This window comes from Natrix helvetica (genome assembly GCF_964273705.1).
Source record: "Natrix helvetica genome assembly, chromosome: 1".
NCBI classification, from domain to species: Eukaryota; Metazoa; Chordata; class Lepidosauria; order Squamata; family Natricidae; genus Natrix; species Natrix helvetica.
In genome coordinates this window covers 48,915,688-48,935,576 of record NC_138548.1, presented here as the reverse complement: position 1 = coordinate 48,935,576, position 19,889 = coordinate 48,915,688, and positions in this window count along the sequence as shown.

The following is a 19,889-nucleotide window of genomic DNA, read 5'->3' as shown; positions in this document are numbered from 1 at the left end:
ATAACCAGGCAGGTACATAAGGAGATAATTCATGTTTTTATAGCCAGGCCCAGCACTACAGAAGGGAAAACTAGTACCTTGAATTGAACCTTAATAACAATTGGCAAAAAAAAAAGACAATTCATGATAATGAGAATCAAAACTATTATCAAGGCTGAATAATCCAGAAAGGAGCTGTTAAAAGAAATTGTGCAGAGAAACACAGTTTCAGATATTTTGCTATCTGAAACTTCAGAATTAGAATGGAGTCAAGTAACTCTTACAAACTACAGTCTTACTCGAAGACAGATAGCTTTTTATATGGTGTACAGTTTAGTACAATATGTGAGGCTAGCTTGCTTTGGGTTAATTAATAAACCATAATGAAACAATAGCTTATGAAATGTGCAAGTCCAGCTGTTTTATTATTGCCCCAAATTCATATTTATTTCACTTGATTTCTACATCAGTTTGAAAGTTCAACCAAAAAAATTCTGCACAAAATTTCCTTGAAAATTTCATTCACATTTTTCTTAATTAGTATTCTTCTTACGCCTATTCCTGATGTGGCATATTGTCTCCTAAATGTTCCCTACTGTAAAAGCACTGTTTCATATATTTTCCTCTAAAAGAATCATTTTTGTGCTCAATTTAGAATTATGGAATGGACAAATGCATTCTGATTAAATTTTAAGTTTGGAAGACAAACGATACTAAATGCAAAATTCAGACCAACTCCATTCCTAACCCTAAGTACAAACAGAACAGGTGGGATTCCAAGTTCCATCAAGATGTCACCTGATCAATAGCATCTTTGCCTTGTCTAGAACTAGTTCCATCTTGGTCATTCATTACCCACTTTCAGTATTTTACTTTTAATGTACATACAATCTTGCAAAATGGAGCTTCCAAGTAATAATCAAAAGCATTAAATACTGGGATATGAGCAAACAACACGTGGTTCACAAATGTGGGGTTTATGTCCTCTTCTCCATTCCATTTGCCAAGCTTTGTTCTGGTTTTTCAAGGAATTATCGACAGGATCAATTACCTGGATGATAAGCAATGGGCAAGCCGAGAGAAATTCCTCTTCAAGCCATATTCATACACACAGACGAGAAAGTTAGGCTAGAAAGTCCCAATAGATTCTTGATCACTTACTGTCCACTCAGTTACTTTCTTTCAGTCTAGCATTTCAAAATTGTGTTTATCTCAAGACTACAGAGAATGACATCTTAAAGTAGCCATACATTAAATTGTTTTCCTGAGTGGGAGAGCAATTTTTTAAACACTTAGAACATTTAACCTAAGTAATGCTGCCATCTAGTGACATTTCACTGTACAATGTATACTTAAAATCTAACCACACACGCACGCACGCACACGCGCACACACACACACACACACACACACACAATGTATGACTATCTGTCTACTTATCTGTCTATCCATGTTTCATGCCAACTTTCTATTTTGAATATTGGGAAGCAATGTTTATGATATTTTTCATTCATTCTAATTCCAGGATAATTTTGTGATTAGAAGGAGGTGATCTTTTTCTTTTTTTAACCACCTTTTTCTAGACAGAGGCATAAAATCCTAACTCACTACGTTTTTGAAAAACGTCGGTCTTTTTTAATACACTGGAGTGATGCTGCTGTTTACCTTTATACAATTGAAGTTTAGAAGCTGTTCAGAAGGGGGGGGGAACAGCACATTGTAACATATAGCAATAATCATTCTATTACATAGATGGAGAATTCACTACCCACAGTATCTTCAAAATAGATTTAAAATTTAGTTATTTACAACAGTGCACCAGTGACAACTCTTTTCTTGTTGTTTTATTTTAACCAAAATATATAATATAATTCTTTCATTCTTATACAAGAGATATTTGAACATTCCTGAAGTCAAAGGTAATTCAGAGAATACAGGTGAAATTCGAAAAATTAGAATATCGTGCAAAAGTTCATTTATTTCAGTAATGCAACTTAAAAGGTGAAACTAATATATGAGATAAGACTCATTACATGCAAAGCAAGATAGTTCAAGCCGTGATTTGTCATAATTGTGATGATTATGGTGTACAGCTCATGAAAACCCCAAATCCACCATCTCAGAAAATTAGAATATTACACACAATCAATAAAACAAGGATTGTACATAGAACAATATCGGACCTCTGAAAAGTATAAGCATGCATATGTACTCAGTACTTGGTTTGGGCCGAATAATGCAGAAGAGCCCCTTTTGCAGCAATTACCGCCTCAATGCGGCGTGGCATGGAACCTATCAGCCTGTGGCACTGCCTTCAGCTCTTCTGCATTGTTCGGTCTCATGTCTCTCATCTTTCTCTTGGTAATGCCCCAGAGATTCTCTATGGGGTTCAGGTCAGATGAATTTGCTGGCCAATCAAGCACAGTAATCCCACAGTCATTGAACTGGGTTTTGGTGCTTTTGGCATGGCACCAGCCCAGGATCTCTCCCTCCAGTGAAGACAGCAAAACAACCAAGATTTGAGGAGCTCTTTGTTGGCAAGAGATCTGTAAGTAAAACTAACCTCCCCATCCCCAACAATCTGGAGAGATTAGAACGGGACCAGCAAAAAGATGTGGCAAAACAGCATTTACGAGACTTTCCCGATCTGGCGGGGAGGGGAGAAAAAACTGAAAGCCAGCTCTTCTCACAAACAACTAGCCCAATCACTTCCTATATGAAGGCTGAGCTAAAGGCAAAAAAGGTGACCAACAACCAGTTAAAGAGTTGGATAAAAGGTGGCAGTCCTCTCAGAAAAACAGTCCCTCCCCAGACAAGGCAATGAGAGGAAAAGGTTTCAATAAAGACGAAATCAGGAAAGCATCCGTCCCTCAATTACAACAATCACATCGCTCACTACAAACCCAATGGATAGCTTTTAGAATTCATATGAACGGACTTAATTATGGACGTTGGAATTCCAGAAGTGCAATACTAAATTCCCTAAGCCAGCTTCTTCACTGTCACAGGGGCATGGTTGATCTCCGTGCTGTGGAGTGGTTACCTGAGGCCCCAAATTGAAAGTGGATGCTCCTGTCTTTCAAACAGACTACCATACCACAGATGTTATTCAAGATGAAGGCATATTTAGCCTCATTCCAAATCTTTCCCATCAGAGTCTTTAGTGAGGAAAGGGTTACTCCATTAATAGCTAACATGCGAGCTCCCAAAGTGGCTGCCTCCACCTCATTTTCAACCTTGGAAAAGAGAGATAAAGGCAGTGGGAGTCAACCAGCCCTGCCCGGTGAAGAGATACTTAATAGCACAGAAGCTGGTCTCATTAATGCTTTTGGCGCTCTCCCAAGGAAAGAACAAGACAATATATTATACAAGTTAGAAAATTTAAAGAAATCCTTATTGGTCACAACGGACACAGCAGAACCGCTTATAGATTTGGTTTCCCCAATAATTGAGCCTCTCACTTCTCCTCCAGAGGACAAGGGATTACATGAATACAAGATCATGGAAAATAGAAGCCAAGACCCAAAAGGGGTATTAGAGATCCCAGTAGGGATGGAGATCTTTTCATCCCTGTGTGAATATCCCATGACACCTTCAGCACCAAACCAAGAAACTGATAGTCGACCCACGTTAGAGCCACCATCTCAAAGAATGAAAGACGACCTAATAACGCCTTGTCCTACACCCAGAGAAGAGGCATTGGAATGGCAAGCTCTGTTAGCTGGCGCTAAAACCTCTTACCCTGAACAGGTTCTTCAAGAGTCTGCACATGACCTAGATGGGTCCTCCCTATTTTTAAAGAAGGCCAATTCGGTGTGCGATGACACCTCAATCCATGGTAACAACCAGACAACTTCCCTTTGTATAAATCAAGTTTCCTGATGAGCTGCAAAAGATGATCCACTTTCCCTTATAACCTGGAATATAGTAGGTTGGTCTGTTCCATCAAAAGACCAACTCTTTTTTGACTATATATCACAATTTGACATCCTCTTCTTGCAGAAAACCTGGGCATCCACAGAGATTCAGTTAGATGGCTATTGGGTTAACTCAATCCCGGCTGTCCCAAGCAAGGTGGGGGGGAGCTAAAGGGGGTATTGTGACATTAGTTAATACATCCTTGCAATTTAAATGTGTACCACTGCTACCTTTCCAGCCATGGATTGTAACTCTTATTTAAACAGGTCGAGATTTTGCTTTTTAATATCTATATTCCTCCACTTAATAAGAATAATGTGATTAACAAGATTTGGGACAACATAGAAGATTTTATTCTTGGCTGTTCAGCCAAATTCCCCAAAGCTGCAATAATTATAGGGGGGGGGGCTTAAACGCTAGAATGGTACCAAATGATCAAGCATTATTTAATCATTTTACGATTTACTATGATGAAAATGTAACAGGAGAATCTTTGCATTCCAGACAATTTAAAGACCCTACAGCTAATCAGGCAGGTTTGTGTGTAAGACAAATGACTTTACATTTGGATCTTTGTATCCTTAACGAGTCCCCATGGGGCGACTTTCCAGCAGAATATACTTATCGGGGAGCAGGAAGAAAATCCACAATTGAAATTAAATCCTTAATTTTAAATTTGAATTTGGTTCTCAGTAACAGATCACTAGCTCACTCCAAAAGGCTGATTTCAAAGAACAAAAAATGGTTCAATAGATATTGCGTGCAACCAAAAAGGATATATAATATGGAATTCAAGAAAAGTAAAAGTATCCCCTTTGAGGATCACACTTACTATTTAAAGCAGCTGAAAGCACAATATAAGAACCTTCTAAAGGAAAAGAAAAGTGCAGCTCTGAAGAAGTCTTGGCATAGACTAATTATGGCAGTCAGAGCAAAAAATACATCCCTTTTTTGGTACATCATCAGGGGATTGGGAAAACATCCCCTACCCCCAGCAAATCAGGTTCCGATTCATGCCTGGGAAGAGTATTTTAGGGAGCTTTATACAGATCCTGACTATGTATCCAAGGAGAGCCAAGCTAGTTTGGACCAAACTCCTTACTGGCCCCCTGTTACACTAGAAGAGATATCCTGGTTTATTGGAGCCCTAAAGGCTAATAAGGCACCCGGGGCTGATAATGTCCTGCCAGAAATAATAAAAAAGAATGCCAGTTGGTGGGCTCCACTTTTAGCATCACTGTTTACATTTGTAGATAAAAGAGGCCATATGCCTAGAGATTGGGGAGTAGCAATTATTATACCAATTTATAAAAAAGGCAATAGAAATGACCCAGGCAATTATAGACACATTAGTCTTCTAAGCGTTATTAGTAAACTGTACGCCAAACACCTAAATTATAAACTTCAAGATTGGCTAATTTCAAGGGGGATAATCAAAGATGAACAAGCCGGTTTTAGAGAAGGAAGATCTACGGTGGATCATATCTTGGTACTCCACCATTTAGTACAAAAATACATATATATAAAAAATCCTCTTTTTGTGGCCTTCCTTGATTTTAAGCAGGCCTTTGATTCAATATCCAGGATCACCCTCTGGGAGAAATTAAAATGCACCACTATCAATAAACTCCTCTTCCTCATACAAAAATTGTATGCCAATTCCACCTTGAAAGTGAGGTGCAATCCCCAAGGGAGTTTAACCGGTTCAGTAAGGGTACAAAAAGGGGTATGGCAGGGTTGCATCCTGTCCCCCTCCCTCTTTAACTTCTATATTAATCCCCTGATTGATCTCTTACAGATCCCTGATTTCCATCCTCCTAACCTAGCACAACGCAAAGTGCCCATTCTCTTATATGTTGATGATGCTGCTATCATTTCACAAACCCCTGTAGGACTGAAGAGAGCAATTAGGGCAACACTTGGCTATTGCAGGCAAAACAAGCTGGTCCTTAACTTTGATAAATCAAAATTTTTAGTTTTTGCTAAAAGACCAAGCCAATACTCCTGGAAAATAGAAGGACATAGTTTGGAACAAGTTAGTACATTTAGATACCTTGGGGTGGTTTTCCACTTGCAAGGGACATGGAAGGCACACCTGGATCACACATTGCAAGTAGCCAATAGGTCCTCAAATGCAATTAAACATTTCTTTTATACAGGTGGAGGTCAGTTAGTACCTGCTGCCTTAAAACCTTTTTGAGGCCAAAACATTGGCACAAATTCTATATGGGGCACAAACAGGAATCCTTGCAAAGAAAGACTTGCTAGAAACCATACAAACCAAATTCCTGTGAGCCATCTTAGCTGCACCCAATGGAACTGCAAACGCCCAGTTAAGAATTGAGACAGGCATGCCTCAAATTCAGGTAAGAGCCTGGAAGATGATGATCATTCATTGGCTTAAAATGCATTTCTTTCCAGAGGGACTGTCCCCACTAGTGTTGACTGACAATTTCCCCTCTCCCTGGAAACAGGCAATTGATCACAAACTGGGCTCTTATGGGCTCTCACCGTTATTCTTAATGTCCCTAGGCTTTGATTAAGCAAAGCAAGTAGTAATTAATAGAATGAAGGACATGGAGTTCCAAGAAGAACTAAATAGGTTGCCTCTCCACAGTAGGGACAGAATCAAACAGGGTGTGCGGGAATCGGCAAGATACCTAAATGACCTGATCTTCCCAAAGCAAAGAATAGCTTTCTTCAGAGCCAGACTTAATATTCTTCCTTCAGCATTCCTCCAGGGCAGGTATAAGAGAACACCTATAGCAGAACGGGTTTGTATATGTGGTAAAGGAGAAGTGGAAGATAATTCACATGTTCTATTACACTGTGAGCTATACAGAGCATGTAGGTCTGCACATATTCTCCCCTTATTAGAGAGATTGCCAAGGAGGACAGACAATTTTTATCTAGGCTTTCTCCTCCAGGACACTAACCCAGTTACCACGTATGCAGTGGCAAAGTACTGTGCTGCTGCAATGTCCATAACAAAAAAATTGGCTACAGAACTATAGTTGTCATCTTGTACCAATTATCTGGACATATCTCTAACAATCTTTGGACCATTGTATTTACTCCTATACTTAACAGCGTTGCACCCAGGTAAACCAGGGAATGATCCGAACAATCTGAGAACATGTATGTTATTTTCCATTTTTAATGTCAATACTTTTTAATTATATCTTAATGTCAGTACTTTTTAACATATTGTAAAAACTAATGTGTATTGCTGGTCTTTGACCGTAATAAAGATTTACTTACTTACTTATATCCAGAGACCCAGAATGCATAGAGAAATATATGGAGCAGTACAAGTTTTATTGATCACTTATTGAACTGAAAACACTAAATATTTCCTTTATTTATTCTTCCTCTCTCCCACACACACACCTATGCATACTCCAGTTCAGCCAGACTAGGTATGAAGTCCAAACTCATTAAGTGGAGAAATTTATCATGCATGGTTCCTTGCTCTACGCATTTCCAATCTATCAGAATCTATAGACTTTACTGGATTTTATCAATACAGCTTTTCACTGAGTGTTTTAATGATAGATCAATTAAAGATCAATAACATTAAATATGCATCAAACCACAGGCTTCATACCATCTCATAAAACATATGTAGGAGTACTTCGGTCTCTAATGCAATTTGAGCTGAAAGAAATACAAATATAAACTGCAAAATGTAAGACATGGCATTCGGTTCCGAGATTAAAAAGACTTCAGAAGAGTCAGACTACATCAGCCAAACTAAATATGAGTCTCAGTCTATTTCCTGTCTCACAACTAAAAACTGAAATCAACTGAAGCTTGAAATCATTGGAAGATTAGGTTTAAAAATCCAACTGCAGCTAGATCTAGTATGAGGTCAAGTATATTTGATGATTATACTTAAGCACTTTTTGATAAAATCAGTTTAACATTTTGTGTTAATCCATTTGGCGCTCAAATTCCATACTTTGGGGCTGAAATCCAGCATAAATTTGGCCCTGCATGTTAGAAATCAGTGTACGTGGTGGTTGCAACTTAATACCATTCTTATTCACTTTATAAACTCAGTCAGTCCCAGCTTGGTACTTTTCTATTACATCTAAGCATTTTTCCACTTGAATTTCATTGTTATATCCAATTTCCTTAAAAGCATATCTTGTTTTGTTTTCCTGGTTGTCTTTCCATATGGTATTCTTCCACATGCTGGAGAATTAAAAAAAAACCAAAGCATTCTTATTCTATGATTTGCTTGATTGTGCCACCTAACTCCATCTTCCATCCTTACCTGGTCATGTTTTCATCTATGTCCATTAATATTTTTTCTATCTTTATCCACTTTGTGTAGTAATAAGGCATAAGGTATAGTATAGTAGAGACAGACAGGCAGGCAGGCAGGCAGGCAGGCAGGCAGGCAGACTAGATAGATATGTACCAGACATCTACAAAACTATATGTGATAATTACATAATAACACATAACAAAGATGATGACATTCACAACCATTCAATGAATTTCAAGACTACAAACCAAAGCATACTTCACTGCCCCATATCTAAGTCTATCCCATACTCTGGCTTTGATAACAAATAATACAAAACAGAAATGAGCTTGGTTGGTTGGTTTTAGGCTTAGTAAAACATTTTAATGTAGTCATTATAGATTACTGTCATTTACTGTATGAACTAGGCATTACTTATTTCCATTGGTGTTACCAATGCAGCTGAGATAAGGTAAAGTTGCAGAAAAGAGAAAATTAATCTGATTTAGGACAATGACAAACTTTGCCATATGGGAAAAGTTTACCATATTAGTCTTCACAATTGCTGCCTGATTATCCTCAGGAATATATTGCCTTCATGTGCTTCATACTTGGCCTAGCACAGAGGTTGGCAACCCATGGCTCTAGAGCCCATGTGGCTCTTTCATCCCTCTGCTGCGGCTCCCTGTCAGTGCCACAATTTTGAGAGGAGCTTCTGGTTAGGGGGGGAAGCATGGCGTGCCAGGAGAAGACTCTATAGCAAGGGGCAGGTTTTCGGGTAGGCTCAATAATTGATAGGGCTTTTGGTTAGGACAGGTAGAGGAAAAAGGATGCCCCACTAGGAGAAGATCTATGTTGGGGAACCGGACTTCCAGTTGGCTCCAGAATTGAACGGGGTGGTTTCCAGTTAGGACCTTTGTGGCTCTTTGAGTGTTCAAGGTTGCCAACCCCTGGCCTAGCAGTTAAGGCATCAGGCTAGAAATTAGGAGAGTGTCAATTTGGGTCAGTCAATCTCTTTCAGCCAATTCATCTCACAGGGTTGTTGTGGGGAAAATAGGAGAAGAGAGGAGTATTAAGGATGCTTGCCACCTTGAGTTGTTTATAAAAATAATAAAGGTGGAATAAATAAATAAATAAATAAATCTTTATACCTAATATAAAAGGTAACGGCTTTCCTCGCAAATATGTGCTAATCATTCCCGACTCTAGGGGACAGTGCTCATCTCTGTTTCAAAGCCAAAGAGCCAGCGCTGTCCGAAGACATTCTCCGTGGTCATGTGGCTGGCATGACTAAATGCCGAAGGCGCATGGAGCGCTGTGACCAAAGTGGTCCCTATTTTTCTACTTGCATTTTTATGTGCTTTCAAACTGCTAGGTTGGCAGAAGCTGTGACAAGTAATGGGAGCTCATTCTGCAATAGGGATTCGAACCGTCGAACTTTCGATCGACAAGATCAGGTCTTAGCCACTGAGCCAATTTATACCTTATATACTAATTAACAAATTACAAAAAGGAACATGAAACAAAAGCAAGTAAACAAGTCCAGATATCCTTGTTGATCTTCTATTACAAAATGGTTTCTTAGATTACCAGTTACAACATCACTGCAGAAGACAGATATAGAAGGAGATGTTAGTTGCTGTAGTTACTTGTTATATATCTTGGAAATGCTACAATTTCCATAGTGATCTATCCAATTATTTATTTTGGCCAGAAACAATACTTATGTGATATGTCTATGATGAAAATCAAGTAAATGCTTGAGTGGTTCCATTACAATCAGGGAAATTTAAAAATGTGATCGGATCAATTTCGCATTCACAAAATCAAATCACAAAATATTTGTGCCAAATTACCTTTTCATTCATTCAATGGTTCAGTGATTCCTTCATCCTATCTATTTTGATTTTAAAAGCGGGGCGGAGAGAGGGATTGCTAGTACAGCAACAACAGGGATTAAAAAGAAATCTACCCAGTGAAGAAATGGCAAGTTAATTTGTGACATTAAATAAAAACTGTCGCCTAAAAGACACACTGCTGCATATGACACCACGCAACACCTTGAAATGAAGTTTGCTTTTGAGATGACCTAATAAGACTAAGTGCCTGGCAGCAAGAAAAGCTATGGATGCTGAAAGGCCTCATCAGGGAGCCTGGACAGCAGAGAATTGCTGCAATCCATCTTTGTAATGAAAAACAAAATGCAGCACCTTTTCTTGACCAACCTCTGCTAAACATACCATCTAGGAACTTATGACAGGCTGTAATGGTGAAAAAGCACAGTTAATACAGGAAAGCCAGGGATGAAAGGGATGAAAGAAAAGCCTGCTGATTGAGACAGCATGTTTTATGTCTTGGAGAGTGACAGCTTAATTTATAGCCAAACTGAAAGGCTAGTTCCCATATATCAGCAGGGTATGAGTTTACCATGCAACGACATGCAAGAGTTAATCTAAATACATTCACAGATTTAGTGTTTCTAGAACATTGCGCAAAATCTGCAAATTGTTTTTTAAATTTTCTTTTATTTTGAAAAACATTTAACTTAGTACTGATCAATCATCTGCGAGGAATGATATATTTTTCAAAGCAACATCTTAATATAGCAGGGACCTACTATATGTCAGTCTGACCACTTAGAGAATGCAAGCTACAGAGATGACATGATGTCTACACTGCTTGCCAATTGTATTATCAGGCACAAATTAAGGTTTTTGACATTGACCTTCAGAGTCCTAAATGCTTTGGCTCATCCGTTTCATTATGAACCTGTTTGCCCATCAAGACCTGCAATCAAAGTCCCTCTAAAGTTGCCCCCCCCCCCCCCTAGCCTATCTTCTGGCACTTAGAGGGAAGCCCTCTTCTATGATATACTTTTTGGAGCAGCATTTCACTTCCATTCCCTCGGTATTTAGAAAATCTGTAGACATATTGCTTTCAGCAGACAGTTTCATACATCCATGTAGTTTACATGGCAACTGTATCAAAGATGTTTAATATTAGCCTTCTCCAATATAGGTTCTCCATCTCTGAAGGCCTTTAAGAACAAGCTGGACAACCACCCCTTCTGAATGTTGAAATGGCTTTCCTGCACAGTTGGAGAATTGGGCTACATAATCCCAGTGGTTCCTTTATAAAATATGGGAAGAGAGATAACAAACATACTGTAGATATAATCCCTTCTACTGGTGCTGACTGAACATGCATTTGAAGCCTTAAAAGATGACTAAAGAGTAGAACATAATGAATAATATTAGCTGTATGAACAGTTTTACTTCTCACCGTCCACGCTCTTCACCAATTCTATCGCTTAAGTGCATTTCAACCAAAAGTAAGAGATTCATAGGAATGAAAAGGAATTTGTTTTGTTTGACAGTAGGCAGTTATGCACAATTCTCTAATGTAATGCAGAATGGGGGAGGGGGGAATCCAGTTCTCCATGAATATCTACTTGAAGCCAAACATTAAAATTTATTCTGAGATTTATTCTTTCCTGCCCTTCTTATTTCTGGCAAGCCAAAACATTGCAATATAATCTTGCTTAACATTTCAATATGTGGAATGAAATCCACTGCCAGCATCACTGAACTATCATGTTATTCTGCTAATATTCAATTATAATTCTTTGAAAAATTAAAGCATCAGCACAATCTTTCTTTCCTTAAGAAAACTTTTCATGTTGCGTTCAATATTTATAGTAGTTGCAGCTGCAGACACCAATATTGGCTGTAAATTATGTTTGCAACTTGCCATGTTAAGAAGCTCAAAATAGTATATATGAGAATTAATTGGTATGATTAATTAATAGAATTAATTCCGAATTTATTAAGTTGACTAATAGAAAGAATTGGGGTGGGAAAGAAGGGGAAGAATTTTCTGGGTCCAGAATATCTAAGATCAGGTCCTCCAGGCCAATTCACAGGTTTTCTGACTGCATATCCTTGCTCTATATATTTAAAAGAAATACTGGGAGAACAGAAAATGTGCACTATAGCACATATATTTTCTTATAATTTAAGTTTTTGAAAAGTGTTTAAAGTATAAAAAGTATTTAAAAAGTGTTTAAAGTATCCAGACCAATGAGGCCAAGAAGCATAGAAAATCTCATTTGTTGGGGTCAATATTCTGATAATAAAGGCAGAGCTCAAATAGTGGCTTGGCTATGGAAGAGGTAACTCAAGCTATTTCCTCACAATTGGTTTATAATACTATCCACCCTTCCTTGTGTCAGCAGAAAACAATGCCCTCATAAAATCACCCGACTGCATCACCTCATCCTCTCTAGTGCATCTACTGTGACTCTCTTCCAAACGCTTTTTGGGCAAATTTTAAGGAACACTAGTTATGAAAATATGTTATTCATTCTCTCTCTCTCTCTCTCTCTCTCTCTCTCTCTCTCTCTCTCTCTCTCTCTCTCTCTCTCTCTTTGCTGCTGTGTATTTTCAGTATGTTTGCAGAGACAAAAAAAAATCATGCATCAGCTAGGCACTGCAGCATGAATGGAATCAGCATTGCATAATTCCACAATTGGAAAACATAATGTAAACCCCTTAAAGATAGTTCATCTATCTTTCCTTCATCTGGGCATCTTGCACATTACAAATAATGCTAGTCTACATTTTTAAAACACCACTAGTTTCTATTGCAGACAAGTAATAGAGGGACAGTTCTAATGCAGACAGAAAAAGCAAAAAAAGAAATACCAAGTAAAAAGAAAAGACAAGGAATAAAATTCGAGCAATGACTGCCTTTAGCTAGGCCTTGTAGAGTTAAATCACTGAAACTGAGCCACGGGCCTGGTGCTCTCCTATTTCATCAAGGGAAATAAGACAAATACAGCAAAATTGTCAACAGAGATCAACATCATTTCCCCCCCTACAGAAAGTTGTAACGTGGAAACCAGGAATACTGTGTGGGATGAGTATGCTCTCTACTATAGCTCTTCATATATTAATAGCTCTTCATATATTAATGCAACTATCCAAACAAAACTGTTCTCACTGTGCTGCTAAAGAACTGAGAGTACCACTTTAGATTCTCATATGAAAGTTGACACAGGAAAAATCAGAGATGCAAGGAGGCTGGCCTGAGACTGCTGTTATGCAATGCGAGGTCCGTTGTCAATAAGGCCCCCTCATCCACGATCTAATTTTGGAGGGGGACCCGGACCTCGCCGGAATAACCGAGACCTGGTTGGGCCACGAGGGAGGTCTACCCCTTGTGGAAATGTGCCCTCCAGGTTATCGAGCATTTCACCAGCCTCGGGCCCAGGGAAGGGGCGGTGGGGTAGCAGTGATTATCCGGGAAGACTTAGAGCCGAGAGAGTTCACTGTGCCGCAGACATCCGGGTGTGAGTCCCTCGTCGTGAGATGGGGCCCAGGGAGGCAGTTGGGCCTGCTGATAGTATACCTGGCTCCTCGCTATACTTCAGCGGCCCTGCCCGAACTCCTTGAGCTGATCTCATCGGTGGCGGTTGAGACCCCCAAACTTTTAGTGATGGGGGATTTTAATCTGCCGTCGATGGGAGAAGCGTCTGAGGGGGTTCGGGAGTTCATGGCTTCCATGACAGCCATGGACCTGACCCAGTTAATTCAGGGCCCTACTCACGAGGGAGGCCACACCCTGGACCTTGTTTTTGTCTCTGGCCAGTGGACGAGTGATCTGGGAATAGGGGATCTAGACACTATTCCCCTGTCATGGTCGGATCACTCACTTCTCCGGCTGGACTTCCCTGGTGCCACCCCCCGCCGCGAGGAGGCGGAACTGGAAGGTATTAGATGGTTCCGCCCCAAGCGCCTGATGGAACCGGATAGGTTCCAGACGGAACTTGGGCCACCTACTGTGGACCTGACCCGCCCCCGAGTGGAGGACCTGGTAGACGCATGGAATAGTGCGACTGCCGGGGCCCTAGACCGGGTGGCGCCTTTGCGGCCTCTCTTGCGGCGACGAACCACCCTGGCACCTTGGTTTACCGAGGAGCTAAGGGTGATGAAACGCCACAAGAGACGCCTAGAGAGTCGTTGGAGATCCTCCCGTTCCGAATTTGACCGAGCACAGGCACGAGCATATTTGAAGACGTACCTTGTGGCATTAAGAGCGGCCAAACGTCAACATTGTGCCGCTCTTATTGCGTCTGCAGATAACCGCCCTGCTGCCCTGTTTCGGGTAACCCGTTCCCTCTTGTTTGAGAGACCACGGGAAGCCCCATTACAGGGCAGAGCAGAGGAGTTTGGGAATTATCTACAGGATAAAGTCGCTCAAATCCGGATGGGATGGACCCCTTTCAGTGATTCAGTAGAGACGCCCGTTGCGAGTCTTGAGGGACCGCTTTGGGAGGAGTTCGACTCGGTTGCCATCGAGGATTTGGACAGGTTGCGTGGACGTCTGCGACCTACCACATGTTTATTGGACCCGTGTCCCTCCTGGCTTGTACTGGCATCCTGGGAGGTTACGCGCGACTGGCTCCTGGGCCTGGTGAACGCCTCGCTGGGTGAGGGTTCTCTACCGGCCGCCTTGAAAGAGGCGGTGGTGAGGCCCCTGCTCAAGAAGCCTTCCCTGGACCCAACGGACCTAGTCAATTATCGTCCAGTCTCCAACCTTCCTTTTTTAGCGAAGGTTGTAGAGAGTGTGGTAGCACAGCAGTTCCCACGTCACCTGGAGGAAAATGATTATCTAGACCCGCGCCAGTCCGGCTTCCGACCCGGGCACAGCACAGAGACGGCCTTGGTCGCATTGGTTGATGATCTCTGGAGGGCCAGAGATAGGGGTTGTTCCTCTATCCTGGTCCTATTAGATCTCTCGGCGGCGTTCGATACCATCGACCATGGTATCCTGTTGCACCGGCTAGAGGGGCTGGGAGTCAGGGGCACCGTCTTACGGTGGTTTGGCTCCTACCTCTCTGATCGGACGCAACGTGTGTTGACAGGGGAGCAGAGTTCGACCCGGAGGCCACTCACATGTGGAGTGCCACAGGGATCGGTACTCTCGCCTCTCCTGTTCAACACATATATGAAACCGCTGGGCGAGATCATCCGTGGTTTTGGGGTGGGATATCATCTGTATGCTGATGATACTCAGCTATACATTTCCACCCCGAACCACCCCAATGAGGCCGTCGAAATGATGTCCCGGTGTCTGGAGGCCGTACGGGTCTGGATGGATGGCAACCGACTAAAACTCAACCCTTCCAAGACGGAGTGGCTGTGGCTTCCGGCCTCCCGGTTCAACCAGGTGTTTCCATCTCTGGCCATCGGGGGCGTCCAACTAGCCCCCATGGAACAGGTGCGCAATTTGGGCGTCCTCCTGGATGCCCGGCTGTCCATGGATAACCATGTAACAGCCGTGGCAAGGGGGGCGTTCCATCAGGTCCGCCTGATGCGCCAATTGCGCCCCTTATTGGACCGGGATGCCCTACGCACAGTCACCCATGCGCTAGTGACGTCTCGCCTGGATTACTGCAATGCTCTCTACATGGGGCTTCCCTTGAGATGCACTCGGAGACTACAGTTGGTCCAGAACGCGGCCGCGCGGGTGATTATGGGGAGGACTAGGTACTCCCCTGTAACACCTCTCCTGCGCGAGCTGCACTGGCTTCCTGTGGTCTACCGAGTGCGTTTCAAGGTTTTGATTATGATCTTTAAAGCGCTTCATGGCACAGGGCCTAGTTATATGCAGGATCGCATCCTGCCCCACACATCCCTACGACCAATTCGCTCACACAGAGAGGGACTTCTCCGGGTGCCGTCCGCCAAACAGTGCCGGGGGGCGACACCCAGGAGCAGAGCCTTCTCTGTGGTGGGCCCAGCCCTGTGGAATGACCTCCCCCGTGACATCAGGATTACTTCCGATCTCCGCTCCTTCCGTGTTCAGCTGAAGACCCACCTCTTTCAATTATCTGGCCTGGCTCAATCGTAATTATTCTTATTCCTCCTAACTGTTTTTAAATTGTATTTTAAACGTTAAATCTTAATTTTTATATTGGGTTTTTACAATTGGGGTATTTTAATGCGGGTTTTTTAACTGTCTATATGATGTAAATTGTTTACCTCCTCCGAGTCCGTGTTTGTGTATCTGTATGTATGTTCTGTATGTACGCCTATGTGTTTTATATATTTTCTATGTTTTATATGCCCCATTGTACGCCGCCCCGAGTCCTACTTGGAAAGGGAGCGGCTAATAAATTCAAACTTATTATTATTATTATTATTAGTACCAGATCTGCACTGGCATTAAATGTGGAGTCAAATAGCATCAGGGATGTCTCTAGGAAGAAGATTGGAAACGGAGATGATGGCTGGCAGCTAAAATTGAGTTTGTCAGCAGCTGGCTATTGAAGATTGACTAATGGTTTTTTTGCAAAACCCTAGTAAGGGTAAACGAATAGGATTTGCTTGTGGACAAATGCCGAAGTTTGCCAAAAAGAATTGTTTGAGCACCACTGAAAATATCATGGGGAGGAGCCACTGAAGGATTTTTCTATTCAAGAAAATTTGGGGTGAACCTGAAGATGGAAAATAAGATCAAAGGCATGCCTGCCAGATAACCAACTGCCAGTCTGATTGGTGAAAAAAATCCTTGCTAGAATAATTTTGGGCTCTTTTTAATTTCTAGACAAAAATAGTTCTATTATTTAGCAGAGAAAAATTGCATACATGCTAGGTACATATATCTCTCAAGTTTATATAACTTTCTAAGTACTGGTAATGTAATTTTAAAATGGCTTTGAGCTAGACATTAAGAGTCCAGACTGGGAGGAAAAAATGCTTGCTTGATATTTTTGTGACAGGCTGTGACAGGCTATCATTCAGAACAAGTATATGACCACAACAGTTAGTGAGGCTTGCAGGTAGAAAAGTCAGTGCTTGACTGTTCTGATAAAGCTTGGCTGAAATTGCTTCTTGCTCTCTTAAAGTGATTTTTTTAAAAAAAAACTGAGGCAAAGGTGTGAAAAGTTGTGTGGACTTGCCTCTGTCAACCACATCTCTTAAGCTCATATACCCTTTTCACACAGCATCTAACAGGATTTTTTTGGGGGGGGTTATGCAAATACAGTTATCCAACTTACTATTCTTCAGTGAATGAACTAGTGAACTCTGCTCTTCACTCACACTTGTTTGGAAGTCTGCAGAGACACAGCGTTTCAAAAATGGTGATTGGAAGGTTATCTTCCCTTTGTTTCCTCCTCCCTTGGCACTTTAAAGGCAGCCTGAAGACTTTACCTGGTTTCCAATTATAAAAGGAAAACACTGAGGAGTCAAGTGTGGGCATGTCTGTGTGCTTTAAGAAAGATTTGTGTTGTGTGGGAGAATAGAAAGGAATAATTTATAGCTGAGGGAGTAGAGTTATCACCTTAACTGGCAAGTGATAGTGTGGGGAGAGAAGGCTTGGACTTCAGCAAACAGCGGCAGACAAACTGAAAGAAGAGGCAAAACTCAGAATTTTCACTGCTTCAGCAGCAATGCTGAGAAATTATAGCCAGTCAACAACTGATAAACCATCTTTTTTGTACCCCAGCACAGACTGAGAAACTGCCATGCCAGTGCAGAACAGCAGCTGATAGCAACAAGACAATGAGAAGGTGGTTAAATAGTGGCTAAAGACTTTTGGTGTGTTTGGAAGAAATGTCCTTCTGGGTTCAATTCCAAGTGGGGGGGAAAGACACTGGAAACATGGAGGCTGCTTGGAAAGATGGTTTAATGGTAAACATGGTTACATGGCTTGAGCTCCTGAACAGAAAAGGGGGAATCACATGCTTCAAGGTGAAGAAGAGGCAGAGATGCTGAAAGTCCCTGGTTTATGCCCTCTCTGGGCTTTGAACCTGAGCTTGTATTCTGGTTGTCAGACTCCCATGGAGCCATGCAGGGGCAACTCTGTAGACTGTGTTTTCAGTCCATGTTTGGTTGAGCATTGCTTCTTCCCAGGTGCCCTGTGGGGAGATGGGTAAAGGGCTAATACTATCATGCCTTAATCCCATCACCCTGGAGCTGAAAGGGGGGAGATCTTTGTTATATAGAATAGACTGGCTCAGGTCTTTTAACGGCCTATTGACAAAGGTGGGGGCTATTAAGAGTGAGTCTGTTTCCTAAATCATGTTTCTCCATTTCTTATCCAGGGAAATATAATATTCTGCCTTTTCAATATTTCCCAGGATATTTCATTTTTCTAGGAGAGGGATGGATTTTAACTCCTACAGGTGAAACAACAAAAAATAAGACTATTTAGGAAATTTAGGAAATAAATACACATATATTGTACAGACATAACGTTAGTCTGGCTATAGTATAAGATAACATAGGCTTAGGAATAAGTTAAAAAGTGGAATATAAGTGCTATTTTAAAAAGAAAAAACTAAAAGCCTCCCTGGGGAAACAAAGTGAAAATAAAAACAGCCTGATTATTGCTGGTATGTACCATCTTCCAGAAGAGTCTCCTCACTGAGGTGAAGATTTAGGTGTGGTAAGGACGTGCGGTCAGGGGAGGCAGGGGAGGCAGAGCCGCACCGCTCTCATCATGAAAAAAAATTTTTAAAAAGGGAAAAGGCACTGAGGAGCCTTCTGCACACGTGGTCGGGAATGGGAGCGCTCCGTGGTCCGCTTCATGTTGACTCAGGAGTCAGGAAGGAGGGGAATGGGATCACGTGTGCAGGAGGCTCCTTTAGCCTCAGCCTCCCTCCTGCGCACGTCCCATTCCCCGCCTTCCTAAGTCAACATGAAGGGGATCGCGCAGCGTGAGCCGCAGTCCCCCTTCATGTTGACTCAGGAGTCAGGAAGGAGGGGAATTCCCCTCCTTCCTGACTCCTGGGTCAACATGAAGGGGATCGCGAAGCGTGAGCCGCTGTCCCGCGGCTCACGCTGCGCGATCCCTCCAGCCTCCCTCCTGCGCATGTCCCATTCCCCGCCTTCCTAAGTCAGCGCACTCCGCGGTCCCCTTCATGTTGACTTAGGAAGGCGGGGAATGGGACGTGCGCAGGAAGGAGGCTGATGTGGTCCCATTCCCCTCCTTCCTGAGTCAACATGAAGGGGACCGCGGCTCATGCTGATGTCACCAGCCTCACCAGCTGTAAAGCTCACCGCACGTCACTGGTATGCATGCATGCATGCATATATACAGTCATCTTCTGGGTAAAAAAGATAGAAAACTGCACAAAATACTGTAATGCATTAAAACATACTAAATAATAAAATGGTGAACAGGTGATTTTAAAGACTAGAATTATGGCTCTGACTTAGAATCATGGAATCCTCACTCAGGCTGATCAAGGTCTTCCAGGACTATCTACCAAAGGAATAAGATCCCTTGGATTTGAGACCATGGAAGAATCAGTCCCAAGAGCTATTGCAATTACTTTTAAATATCTTGATTAAATCTCTTCCCTGCAACAAAAGCATTTTGCTAATGACAGTCACATCCAGCTCCTCTTCTTTGCATCGTGTTCCCAATTCCTCCTCTTCCCTGTATTCCTTCAGGTTACAGAAGGTCTCAGGAAATATTTAGTTTAAAATAGTATCCCAATATTAATGTAAAATATTATCCAAATATTGTCAATACAACACAAAGATCTTCTTTAACCACAGTTGATTGTTCATGCATCCTATTAAGCCAAACCAAACAAATCAAATCATGTGTTACCCAGCTATTGACAGGCATAAGCTTCAGACTCTATTTATTTCATCTACTAGGGGTTTCTCTTTGAACCCGCTACTTGTAAAATAGATTTTCTATCATTGAAATTTCTTTCCCA